A 14,160-nucleotide genomic window follows, 5' to 3' on the forward strand; every position below is an offset into this window, starting at 1 on the left:
TTGATATGAATAAAGTAGAATTAAGTCCTTTATATTAAACAACAAACATACTCTGGGTCAACCTTTTCAATTTGACTCATACCTAAAAGTCTAGGTCAGTCATTCAATTCAGTCAATTATGGAGGGCTGTTTCTGCCACTTGAAAAATAAAAATACTAACACTAAATATGTATTTTTTATTTTTTACTTCAATACAAAATAAATCCACTACATTGTAGGAAGCAGTAGTCACGATGTGTGGCAGTCTGATGTGTATGTGTGTGTGTGTCTAACAATACATTTATATAAAGCTGAACCAAAAAAACTTAATATGATTATAGATTTATTGTCGTAACAGCATGTGGTCATCGTCACATACTGTCCCACTCCACCATAAGATTACAGGAGACAAGGAGACTTTGTAAGAAGGTTGGTTGACACTGTATTCAATATTTATACAAAGCACGTCTTGGCAATATGCCTGACTGTCTCTCTTGTGTCAGTAACACCAATAAATGTCACAAAATGATCTGATTTTTGAAAAGTTACTCATCAGTGTCTCATTGACTCAATTCTCACAGCGCAGTGTTGATGTATAGTGTTTCTTTTGTGAATGGATGTGCTTTTCTTAATCTATTTCATGTCTGTTTGTTTTATTCTCTATCACTTTGATACATCATGTTGCAGTGTGGTTAAAAGAAACTTCCCAATGACTGTATTTCAAATGAAAGATTATTATATACATCCATATTAGTCACACTGAACCCATGGTAAAGAAATAATGTGCATGAATGTTGCCTGATGTCTGGTACATGTCAGCTGATGAACTGTTTCTCTATGTTCACACGCAACATCTCTAGTGTTAACAGAGAAAGGCCAGAAGGAACAAAAAATCAAGTGAGCAGCAGCTGAGTGTCAAAGGTCAGAGGAGAATGACCAAACATAAAGCATAAAGTATTCTATGTACACATTAATATGAAAACTAAGATAGAAATGACCTTGAAGGTTATGTATACAATTGTAATAAACCTGTACACAGATCAGCCACAACACTAAAAGAGTTGACTGGTGTTAAAGTTATACAAAGATATGGTAACAAATTACATTTAATATTTATTTACATCAGGAATCAGCACCAGATCATTGGATGTTTCCGCCCTTTTATTACAAGTCATCTTCTGCTACAGCAGACCAATCCACAGGAACTTGTCCATAGATTTCTATGTCCAACGTGATGGTAGGTGACTTTGCTATTTGCAAAAGGTCTATGGGGGAAGTGAATGCACTTCTCACTTGATTTGCAATGACGGTAACCATTTTCCAGAGGTGTTAATGATCTAATTTGCTAGATTCAAGTCTTCTTTAATAGAATATGGACAATATTTACAAAACTTCTATTTTGCATGGCCTAAATTGGATGAAAGGAGCATTAGTAAACAGTATTGTTGGTATATACAGTATGTCGTGGTAATTCAATTCAGTTACATTTTATTTTTGTAGCATCAAATCACAACAAAATTATCTCAAAGCACTGTACATAGTAAGGCAGAAACCTTTAGAATAATAATAATATAATAGAGAGAAGATAAACCCAGCAGTTCACACAATGAGCAAACACTAGTCATTAGTGGAGAGAAAAAATGACTGGTTGGGGTGAAAGGATAAATGGGGGGACAGAGGAGAGGTGGGGGAGATAAAAGGGAGGAGAGACCAGGAGCAGATACAGTATATGACAGTATCAAGATATAGATTTAGACAAAACATTTCTGAATCAGTTGTGGCATGTTTACAGTACTAAAATGTCATTTATACAGCAGCAGAGCTTACCGATATCAACTTAGCATGATAATAATGACACTAATGATACTACTGCTAATGATATTAATAATAGCCTCAAAACTGGATCTGGATCCTGCAGCCTGCAAAGTGTTTGAAACACTGGAAATGCTGCATCGTACAAATACTACTTTTTGGATTTTAGGTTTGGCTGTAAATAGAGGCACGTTATCAAAATGTTTTAATCATTTAGGCACATGAAAGTATAGTCTCTGAAGGCAAATTGTCAACTGAAGGACTGACATCAACAATCCCCCAATTGACATAGCAGCACAAAGTGTAGTAGTGATCATCACAAGACCAGCGACCCACTTCATACCAAATTGATTTTCTAGCACCATGACTGATTGGCCTTTGGGACAAAAGCCTGCTACTTGGTATAAATTAGACTGAGAGAGAAACATCCACCAAGCCAAACCTCTCCCAGCATCTGTGCTACAGTAGGAAGAAACTATCATCTCTTCACCATGAGGACTCTGCTGCTGACCTCTGCTCTCTTCGCAGGACTGTTTGGCTCCTTGGTTGCCTTTGCTGTCCATGTCCCTCCTGGTCCCGTCCCTCCTGGCCCCGTCTACGCTTTCTGCAAGACCCTTTGGTAGGCTTGTTTTTCCATTTTATCAATTTGTATGTTGTTGTTTATTAATTGTCATGAAAGTTGTTTTTTTAATCTAAGAGAAACTGATTTTATTTTCTTCTCTCGTGCAGGTTCTTCTCATCACCTTGTGCTGAAGTCAGCAGCACAATAGTGCAACAGATTCTAGAACTGAGTCCTCTGAATGACTGTCCTCAATGTCAATATACGGTAAGAAACGTCACTTTTGCTGACCCATATTCATCAAATGTTGAGTCAATCTTTTAAATGAAGTGATATTTTCTCCACTAGCTTATTTCAGCCACCCCTACGACAGTCATCGCCAACCACACGTCTGCTGATGGCCTCAAGAGCGAAAGCTTAACCTTTTACTTCAGTCCCATGATGATCGGTGGCTGCACTGTGACTGTAAGTATCAGTGATGTTTTATTTTTGTAAAAGGAAGATCATTAATCATTAATCAAATGAAAAAGTGGCACAACAGGAAGTTGTTCATTTTATAAAATTGTAGCTATGTCGTTATAAAAACACATACTAACACAAAGCTTTTTCCTCATTTACATAAAATTGTTTCACAGATGTTGTGAGTAATAAGTTACTTCATTGCATGAATTAAGTAATCCTCTTGTGGATGTATGCAATCTGCCTAAACAACAGGCTTTTCAAACCTACCAAAACTAAAACTCATCACACTCAGGCTGGCTATTAAATGTTTGACTATGTTTGACTATGTTTTTGAGTCACTGACATGGTAAAAGAGTAAAGACTGAGACTAAAGCAACACAGCTGATTGGATCATCATGGAACTGTGTCGTGACAAATTAATTATCAGAATTAAATATCACACTATCAGGAAACAGTGTTCACAACTAAACGACGGCCACAGTAAAAATGAAGGACATTCACACTGTGCTGCTGTAATGAGATGAGTAACTGTGTAAAATACAGCACCTTCTTCTTATATATAAGTTATATTATATCTTATATATCAAAGTGACGTGAATTCCTGTTCCTGCAATGGAAACCCATGTGATTCCCAATATAGTCCCTACTTTCTGGTACTAGTTGTGGAGATGAAACTGTACCTACTGATTTATTTCACAGGCGCTGTCATCTTCTCTTCGATTCACCAGTCTCATTGTTTCTGGAGACAACTACTGCAACCTCTACTACCTTCTGTCAAGTGAGTTCAGGAGTTGGCATCTTTATTTTGTATGTTTTTCATCATATGTGAGTGTGGAATGACCTAATCTTCCTTTGTGTTTCCATTGTAGTTAGTGGACTCGCCTCAACACCAGGCTTCAAAGACATGACCAATGCATGGGCTTGCCTGGGTTATGGACTCACCTGTTAGAACTCACAAGCCTTAAAAGTTCAAACATCTGTCTTGACCTGTTACTACTATAGTAGCATAGACCAGTGGTTGACAGAAGGTTGCAAGGATGTGGTTAATGTGGTGATCTAATCAAAGGAAACTGAGCAGAAAAGCAGTTTGCAGGATGTGTTGTTTGTTTGTGTTTTCATTTCTGATTTTTATTGGATGAACATGAATATTCTGACACATTGGACAGAATGTAAAGTAAACCCCCTTTTAAGACACTGATAGACTGTCAATAAAAGGTTGCAATTCAATGATCTTTCCATTGTGTTTCCATTGTGTTACAATGCCTGTTTTACTTCATCACTTTCACATCATCTTGATGAGAGTGGGTGAGTGACCTTGCTTACTGCAGCTTCTGTGAAGCAACGTGTAAGAATCAATGACATCTAGTGGGAAGACGGCACATAAATTGATAAAAATAATAATAATAATAATAATTTTCACTTGCTATTCCAAATGCGTCAGGAAACTTACAGTGGCCTTTGCATACCAGAAATAATTCCTTCCTTCTCATTTGCATAGTAAACTTCCAGTTGAAACATTTCTTTTTTTAAGTACACATACAAGCTTAATAAGCTTCCAGTTCAGTAGGCTAAACAAATGCTTTGGCTGGTTTGTCCATTCAGGTCGTTGTAGAAATGTAACAGTGCAAGATGATGTTCTCTATAAAGCAAATTAAAGCCTCTAACTAAAGAAGATAGTAAAGTTTGAATCTGTGACAATAATAAAGCAAATTTTATTTTGAAGTTAAAGTACACTTATTCAAACAAACTGACAGGTTCTGATGTCACTCTTCGCCAGTAAATCCTCCTTAATGTTATAAATAATAATCCTCTATATGATAAATAGGCTTATACTTCCTCTGTATATATTGTTAATATGGGGGGAGGGGGAAGTACAAGTTGTGAAGTATATTCTGGAAATGTTGTAACTCTGTAAATGTATTCTTATTTTAATAGTATTTTTAACTCTGTAAATTTATTCTTATTTTAATAGTATTCTTTAATTTTGTAATTTTAATCTTATGTTTACTCCTACTTCTTCCTATAGTTTGTAATTTTGTAATTTCCAAAAAAATTGCTGTTACAACATTCGTTACCTTTGTACACTGGAGCGCTGTGACGAAAGAATTTCCCGCAAGGGATTAATAAAGTATTTTCTATTCTATTCTATTCTATAAGACCATTCAGTTGAGGATTATATTGGAACCTTCCCCTTGGATTGAAGCTATTAACTTTTGCATCTGCATCTCCTGCTCCCCTCACCCCATGTCTCGTTATTAATGTTACTCTAAAACATTTAATAATTGCAGTTCTGATATCATCTCATGGGGGGTCCAGCAGCAGAAACACGATAAAATCCTCAGAGGTTTCCTGTAAACACTGTCAACACATCCTGACCTCTGTTGCCTAAAGGCGTATCAATCAAGCTGTCTGTTCAAATGCAGATTACTTGCCCACTTAAAAGGTTCCCTCCAGAGCACAGGAACACATAATGGTTGTTCCCAAAGAGCGTTGGTTTCTCTGCACAGCATCGATAACTTTCGGCACTTTTCGGTGACGCTAACTTTCTTGAATACTTGTTATACAAGATATATAACAACAAATACAAAGATCACAGAGACATCAAATTAACCTACCTGTCCCCTAGAAACAGAGCCACCATGGCAATACTTTGCAGCCCTTTCTGGGCTTTCAGTTGTTGTTCAAACACAACACTGAAGCACACTCTGGTCTTAGATCTCTCTGCATCAGCCTTTTTCTTGGCAGTAACTTTCCCAAAAAAACGCCTTTTGCAACCAACACCAGTAGTTGGGTCCTTTACTGCCATAACATTGCTGCAACTGTCTCGTTGTCTGATCTTTAGCAAGCTAGGATAAGCTCTAGCGTTGTCCTCTGAACATACGCAAAGAGGGGTATACAATGTTTGATTCATGCATCATGATCCAATTCATTCTAACAGGCCATTCAACATGATTGGATGGTGTTTTTACAGGCCTGTCCACAGTTGATTAACAATTTTAAATGTGACAGTGCATTAATCAATTGGTTACAATCAGGGTCTGAAGAAAATGTTAAGCAATACAGTAAAAAATGCCCCAGAAAATGATCTGTCACCCACCTAACTTCAACATTTCAATAAATGGAGCTTTGCACCCTACTTTGCCAATATGTGATTTGCTGCTTCTCAAAAAAACACTGTACTTTTCTGTGTTTTTTCAGTCAATACTTTACTTGACATTAGAATAAAATGACCACAGTCCTAACCTTTGAAATACATGTTAACATGTCCAACTGACACTGCAAAAATTCCAATTCTCAAAGTTGCTAAGCTAAGCTAAGCTACCAGGGTGCTCTGCATGCACATGTGCCACAGTTCTCATCATTGGCTAATACCTGGAAATTATACAAGAAGCTATTACACAGAAGAATAAGGCACCAGCAACGAAATGACGAAACGACATTCAGTAAAAAGCTGAAATTCAGGCCAGAACAAACTGATTGACCATAAGAAAGAAGCATACCCAAAGATAGTATATCAAACAACGAGCGCACACTTTACTCTAAAACCCCACAGTCTTTATGGAAACAACTGAGACCTTTCCAATTCGTTTCAAACTAACAGAATCATATAGAAGTAGACAGTAGCTGCATTTTTTTTAGCAGGAAATTAACTTTTGACTCCAAAACATCATTTTGTGAAGGTTTTTTTGCTACTCTTTGGCTGCTAGCTTGTCAAGTTTTAATCACGCAGTGATGAGATTATGCTTGAAGTGGTGAAATTAGCAGGAGCACGAGAATGGACATGTGTTGTTTTTGTGTTTTTCTCTCGCTCAGTTTGTTATGCTCCATGTTAGGATCGGTGCTTCCTACTGTGCTCACTTTATCGTCTGTACTGCACGCATCTCGCACTCTCGCATTAAAGAGGTTAAACTCTTTCATATCTGTTTGGCGTATTCAGTATTTATTCTTTATCAATTGCTTTATTGCAATGCACATAATGTTGCAGGGTGAGCGCTCCCAATGGTCTTGCTGCATTTCAAATTAAAAACATATTAGTCACACTGAACCCATGGTAAAGTAATAGCGTGTATGAATGTTGCATGATGGCACGTACATCGTCAGCTGAGGAACTGTTCCTCTAGTTTCACACGCAACATCTCTAGAGGCCAGAGAAAGGCCAGAACAAGAATATATCAAGTGAGGAGCTGAGTGAAAATGCATTGTGGCCAAACTGATTTGAAATGATAGACATGCAGCACGTCGCCAATCTCAGCTGACAGGTCGCCAGTCCATCACAGAGACAACCACCCACTCACACACCTACGGTCAATTTAGAGTGTTGAATTTGCCTTATTCTCGAATCTTCTTCAAATGTTTTTGGACTATGGGAGAAAACCGGAGAACCAGAAGGAACACCGTGTTCACACGGGGAGAACAAGCAAACTCCATGCAGAAAGGCCCTTGTTCCCGGGTCTTCTTGCTGCAAAGACAAGAGTGCTAACCACGACACAAATGACATATTACTGTATATTTATTTACATCACTTTATTTGTATCCACACAAGATCAAAGATAGGTCAGGAATCAGCACCAGATGGTAATGACCACTAACAGATGTGTGCCTCTGCATCATTGGATGTTTCAGCCCTTTTATCACAAGACATCTTCTGCTAGTTATACATAAGATTTTGTAATTGGGTCATGGTCAATAGTTTGTCATCCTTAAAAAGTGTATGGTCTTTGACGGTGAATGGTCAACTGAAGGAGCGACATCAACAAAAATCCCCCAATTGACGTAGCAGCACAAAGTGTAATAGTGATCATCACAAGAACAGTGAATCGCACTTCATATCAAATTGATTTCCTAGCACCATTACTGGCCTTTATGACAAAAGCCTGTCACTTGGTATAAATTGGACTGAGAGAGAAACATCCACCAAGCCAAACCTCTCCCAGCATCTGTGCTACAGTAGGAAGAAACTATCATCTCTTCACCATGAGGACTCTGCTGCTGACCTCTGCTCTCTTCGCAGGACTGTTTGGCTCCTTGGTTGCCTTTGCTGTCCATGTCCCTCCTGGTCCCGTCCCTCCTGGCCCCGTCTATGCTTTCTGCAAGACCCTTTGGTAGGCTTGTTTTTCCATTTTATCGAGTTGTATGTTGTTGTTTTTTAATTGTCATGAAAGTTGTTTTTTTAATCTAAGAGAAACTGATTTTATTTTCTTCTCTCGTGCAGGTTCTTCTCATCACCTTGTGCTGAAGTCAGCAGCACAATAGTGCAACAGATTCTAGAACTGAGTCCTCTGAATGACTGTCCTCAATGTCAATATACGGTAAGAGACAACACTTCTGCTGACCTTTATTCGTCAATGTTGAGTCAATCTTTTAAATAAAGTAATATTTTCTCCACCAGCTTTTGTCAGCCACCCCAATGTTAGTCAACGCCAGCCACACATCCGCTGATGGCCTTAAGAGCGAAAGCTTAACTTTCTACTTCAGTCCCATGATGATCGGTGGCTGCACTGTGACTGTAAGTATCAGTGATATTTTATTTTGTAAAAGGAAGATCATTAATCATTAAAATCATTAATCAAATGAAAACGCCATTTCTTTTATAAAATTGTAGTTATGGCTTTACAAAAAGGCATACTCTTTTTCCTCTACTTAAAATCATTTTTCGAATCATATGTTTTGAGTAATAAGTTACTTCATTGCATGAATTAAGTAATCCTCTTATGTCAAGTTTGAGGAAGTTCAGAAGTTTATTGATTGACAGAGACTAAAGCAATGAAGCTGATCATTATGGAACTGTGTGTCGTGACAAATTAAATATCACACCATCAGGAAACACTGTTCACAACTTAATGACGGCCACAGTAAAAATGAAGGACATTCACACTGTGCTGCTGTAATAAGACAAGTAGCGGCGTAAAATATGGCAGTGACTGATCCAGTTGAATTCCTGTTCCTGCAATGGAAACCCATGCGATTCCATGTGATTGGTACTAGTTCTGGAGATGAAAATGTACCTACCGAATCACCCACTGATTTATTTCACAGGCGCAGTCATCTTCTCTTCGATTCACCAGTCTCATTGTTAGTGGAGACAACTACTGCAACCTCTACTACCTTCTGTCAAGTGAGTTCAGGAGCTGGCATCTTTATTTTGTTTTTGTTTGTTTGTTTGTGACATCGTGTGAGTGTGGAATGACCTAATCTCCATTTGTGTTTCCATTGTAGCGAGTGGACTCGCCTCAGCACCAGGCTTCAAAGACATGACCAATGCATGGGCTTGCCTGGGTTATGGACTCACCTGTTAGTACTCACAAGCTGTCTTGACCTGTTACTACTGACGTAGCATAGACCAGTGGTTGACAGAAGGTTGCATGTATGTGGTTAATGTGGTGATCTAATCAAAGGAAAGTGAGCGGATGACTTATTGGATGATCATAAATATTCTGACACATTGCACTGAATGTAACATGAACCTCCTTTAAGACACTGATAAAATGTCAATAAAAGGTTGCAATTCAATGATCAATTCAATGATGTTTCCCTTGTGTTGCAATGCCTGTTTTACTTCTCTCTTCACCAAGCATGCACTTCTCTCTGTTTTTGACAAAGCAACACATGATGAAGCAAAGCTAATGGGGCTTGACAGTTTGTTTTTTCCTGTTATGCATAACTTTTGGTGTACATCTAAGACAGACATGGCCCTCAAATGTAGTGCTTTGTTGCTTCAAAGGCTGAACAAAGTAAGTGGGTGGGAAACACTGACTTGGTCTTGATGAGAGTGGGTGAGTGGCCATGCTTACTGCAGCTTCTATTGTGCAATGTGTAAGAATAAATGACATCAAATGGGCAAGACAGCAAATAAATTGATAATAAACAGATAATTAACTTTCCACTCGTGTCAGCGAACTACGGTGGTTACATGGTGACATGTAAGTCCTACTGATACTGTAAACAAACCCAATTTCAAAGTTGCACTAACCCAGATAAAGCAATTTGGTGTTGTGCTATTAGGGTATATACTGTACATGTCTTCAGTCAAACCAGAGTTGAACTAAAAGCTGGCCTGAGGGCTCTGCATGCATATGTGTCACAGTTCCCACCCAAGGTTAAGTACACAGAAGAATAAGACAACAGCCACAAAAACATACCCGAAATTTAGACCAGTACAAATTATTGGTCTGATATGAAGACCAATTTGATGGTCTACAAGCTGAAAGAATTGGATATTTTTGAAGTTACTGGATGATACTGGGGCCAGACTGCAGCACAAGTGACTTGAAGGTAACTGGTTCTTGTCGCAGTCCGGGTGCATGCAGAGATTAACTGAACACTTGTAGGTGTAAGTGTGTGAGTGAATGGTTATTCATGTCTATATGTTGGACACCTTTCACCCTATGTCAGCTGGGATTGGCACCAGCTGCCCTGGAGGATAAAGCGGTAGACAATGGATGGATGGGACAATGGTAATTGACACTGTAACAGCTAACCACATGCTGCTTAATACCAACAAGTTTACAAAGGGCATGTCACCCCCTTTTGGTGGTGAATACACTTCATCTAATATATTATTCCTAGCGGCGTATATACTTGTAAAAAGGCAGTCGTCCATATGACTGACTTAATGTTGCATAAATACTGTTTTGACATGCAGCAAAGGGATCATGTGGATAAAGAGATCCATCACAAAGCTTTAGCCAAGGACTTGTTAGTGCAACAATAGTTCAGTTAAACAATAGGCTTCACACCAGACTTGTGATGTAAATCAGCATGGCGAATCAACAAACCCTGACACCAACCATCAGACCATTGAAGTTAAATATTCCCTTTCTTGGGGTCAACATCTGACTGGCAGATCCCTTCAACAGTGACAAAGCAAAAATGGGATTCATGATCTAAATGATGAGTAGTGTTAAAGTTTTTGTCCGTATTGTCAATCAGAATCCCTCATGGCATTTCCTCTGCTGCACCATGTGGACCATCACCAGGTTTTCAGGAGGTGATCGATGTCTGGGCTTGCCTGGGTTATGGACTTGCCATCTGCAAACACCATCAACCTTTGGTGTTAAAAATACACAACCAAAAAATGGATTGGTTATGTTACAGTTGATTTTAAAACACTAGCGTTCCCTTAAGGCCTTGTTGTTTTTGATAGTGTGAATGGTCATATAACAAATGTACAGCTCAACAATAAATAGATACAGAAATGTACCAATAAAATTTACTATGCTGTCTTGTGTGCTCTCCTGCAAATGATCTTTGAAAAAAAACATCCACTGAAGAAGAATTTTCGTATTTTCAAATGAATAAACCTCTCCTCATTGTTTTAAAATTTTAGGAGTATTGTTTTTGGTCAAGTCTCAAAAATTCAAGTCTATTATTAAAGACTTGTGGTATAACATGCCAAAGCATGAGTGCGCTTTGATCATGATCCAGTCACACGCTCTCAGAAATCATTGTCAGATCATGGCATCAGCAACTGACATGTCATATCCCGTTCGAGGGATGTAATTTGATAAATTGTGACCATATTTTAGTGATAATTGTTAGTGATCATTGTATTTCAGGTACACCTGATATGATCTACTGGGGTTTTCATCAACTGACCACAAACAACCCCCAGGGGACGTAGCAGCAGGAAGTGTAATGATCATCACAAGACCAGCGAAACACACTTCATATCAAATTGATTTCCAGCACCATGACTGACTGGCCTTTATGATAATAGCCTGTCACTTGGTATAAATTGGACTGCAAGAGGAACCTCCACCAAACCAAACCTCTCCCAGCATCTGCACTACAGTAGGAAGAAACTATCATCTCTTCACCATGAGGACTCTGCTGCTGACCTCTGCTCTCTTCGCAGGACTGTTTGGCTCCTTGGTTGCCTTTGCGGTCCATGTCCCTCCTAGTCCTGTCCCTCCTGCCCCTATCTTGTCTTTCTGCAAGACTATGTGGTAGGTTTGTTTTTTTTATTCAATCTCTTTCTATGCTTTTTTTCCATTTGTCAAAAACGCTCATTGTTATCTAAAATGTGCTCAGAGCTGTGTTATTTTGTCTTCTCCCGCAGGCTCTTTGGGTCACCATGTGCTGAAGTCAGCAACACAATAGTAGAACAGATCCTAGCATTCAGCCCTCTGAATGGCTGTCCTCAATGTCAATATACAGTAAGAAACCCCACTTCTGTTGAAGAATATGCATCAATGTTGAGTCACACCTTTGTAATATACTGTAAATAACAGTGTATTCTCTCCACTAGCTTTTGTCAGCCACCCCTACGACAGTCATAGCCAACCACACGTCCGCTGATGGTCTTCAGAGCCAAAACTTAACCTTCTCCTTCAGTCCCCTGATGATTGGTGGTTGCTCTGTGACTGTAAGTATGAATGATATTTTATTCCTTAAAAGGATAATTAACAAATCATTAATACAATGAAAAACTGGCAGAACAGGACGTTTATGGAATTGTTAGTATAGCTTCAGCACAAGGTATACTTTTTATATATGTATATATATATATATATGTATATATGTATATATATATATATATATATATATATATATATATATATATATATATATATATATCATACTTCTTTTTTTTTAAATAATTTAACGTATATGTTAGGTAATGAGTTCTTCAATGCATGAATTAAGCCCATGGTTCTCAAACTGTGGTAGCCTCCTCTGGTGGATCAGAAATACTGTTCTACTGTATATAGCAGGGTATGTGATCGTTTGAGGACCGCTGAATTGAGCAAGCCTCTATTAGATGAACATAATCTCCCTACACAACAAACGTCACCTTTTCTAATTTGTATTATTTAAATGAAAACACAAATACCATCTGGCTCAATAGTCACTATTACATATTATATTACATATATTACATAGTGTTTTAGAGTCACTGATGACGTGGCGAAAGAGAGCAGACAGAGACTAGAGAGTGGACGGAGATACAGAAATATTGCATCGTCACTGCTGCTTAGCAGTGTCAACATGCAGCAGAGCAAACGTGAGCAGCTAATTAGCTATGGAGCTAAAAGAAACCCCATTAAAGTATCGAAGCTGACTGGGTCATTATGAACAGTCATGGTCACTGTCAGAAAACACTGCTCATAATAGGACTAATCAACAGCTACAAAGGATATGTAAAGAGTCTGGGTAACATAGTGAATTAAATGAGGAGATTTAGCATGCTATTACAGAGATTCATCAGCTGAAATAAAACGCTGAACCACCTATAGATAGTTCTTGACCTATGTCAAAGTACTATTCTCAGAGCAGGGACTTTTGTGGGGCCAAAACAATTGACCTAATATTCCTATTTAGTTCCTCTTCCTGTGATGGAATCTCACATAAAGTCCCTACTTCCTGCAATGAGTTCCTGAGGTGGAAATGTGCCTCTATTGTTTTGTGCTTCCACGTCTTGTGAACTCTTGTGAATTACTGCAGTATGTACTGAAATATATAAAGCAGTTACATGTACGTATATGGTGGAGTCATAGCAGCCTCTATGCTTGTATTATTAACATTTACAGAGCCTAATCACTCCTGATTTATTTAACAGGCAAGGTCTGTTACACTCGGCAGTACTCTCGTTAATGGAATCAACTACTGCAACCTCTACAACCTTCTGTCAGGTGAGTTCAGGAGCTAGCGTCTATGTAAATATTATGTCATGTCATGCATGGAATGAACCAATCTCCACCTTTTTTTTTGATTGTAGCAAGTGGTCTCAGCTCAACGCCAGGCTTCACAGACATGACGCGTGCATGGGCCTGCCTGGGTTATGGACTCACCTGTAGCGACGCACAAGTCTGGTATTAACGTCACCTCCAAGTGAACTGCGTTCCTGAGAAATGGCAAAAAAAAAAAACAAGACGTATCTCAAGTTAGCCGTTGTTAGCAATGCCAGATGTGCCAAATATGACAGAACTGCAATTAAGAGTAAAAGTAGAGGCGACAGCCATCTTGGAATTCCATGTTGGGTTGGTTGTTGGTCTGATTTTCCAAGTTTCGGACATCCTGTTACAACTGTAATGCACCATAAATGTCTTGACCTATCTGTTTTCACACTAGTAGCATTGACCAGTGGTTATGATCCTCATTTGTGATGTAAAGTGAACGATCATGGATACATTCACACACTGTGATGTCAATAAAAAGTTGTAATACCATGATATTTCCATTGTGTTCCATTGTGCATCTGTTAAGATTGTACAATTGCTTCCATGCATGTTTTACTTCATCACTTTCACATCACTCTTCACTCTTCACCAAGCAAGCAATTTTGTCTCCATCCACGCAACACACAGGAATACTGAGTTCTGGTTGAGACACATTTGGTACATTGTTAG

The sequence above is a fragment of the Solea senegalensis genome, linkage group LG1, assembly GCF_019176455.1.
Source record: "Solea senegalensis isolate Sse05_10M linkage group LG1, IFAPA_SoseM_1, whole genome shotgun sequence".
In the NCBI taxonomy this organism is placed as follows: Eukaryota; Metazoa; Chordata; class Actinopteri; order Pleuronectiformes; family Soleidae; genus Solea; species Solea senegalensis.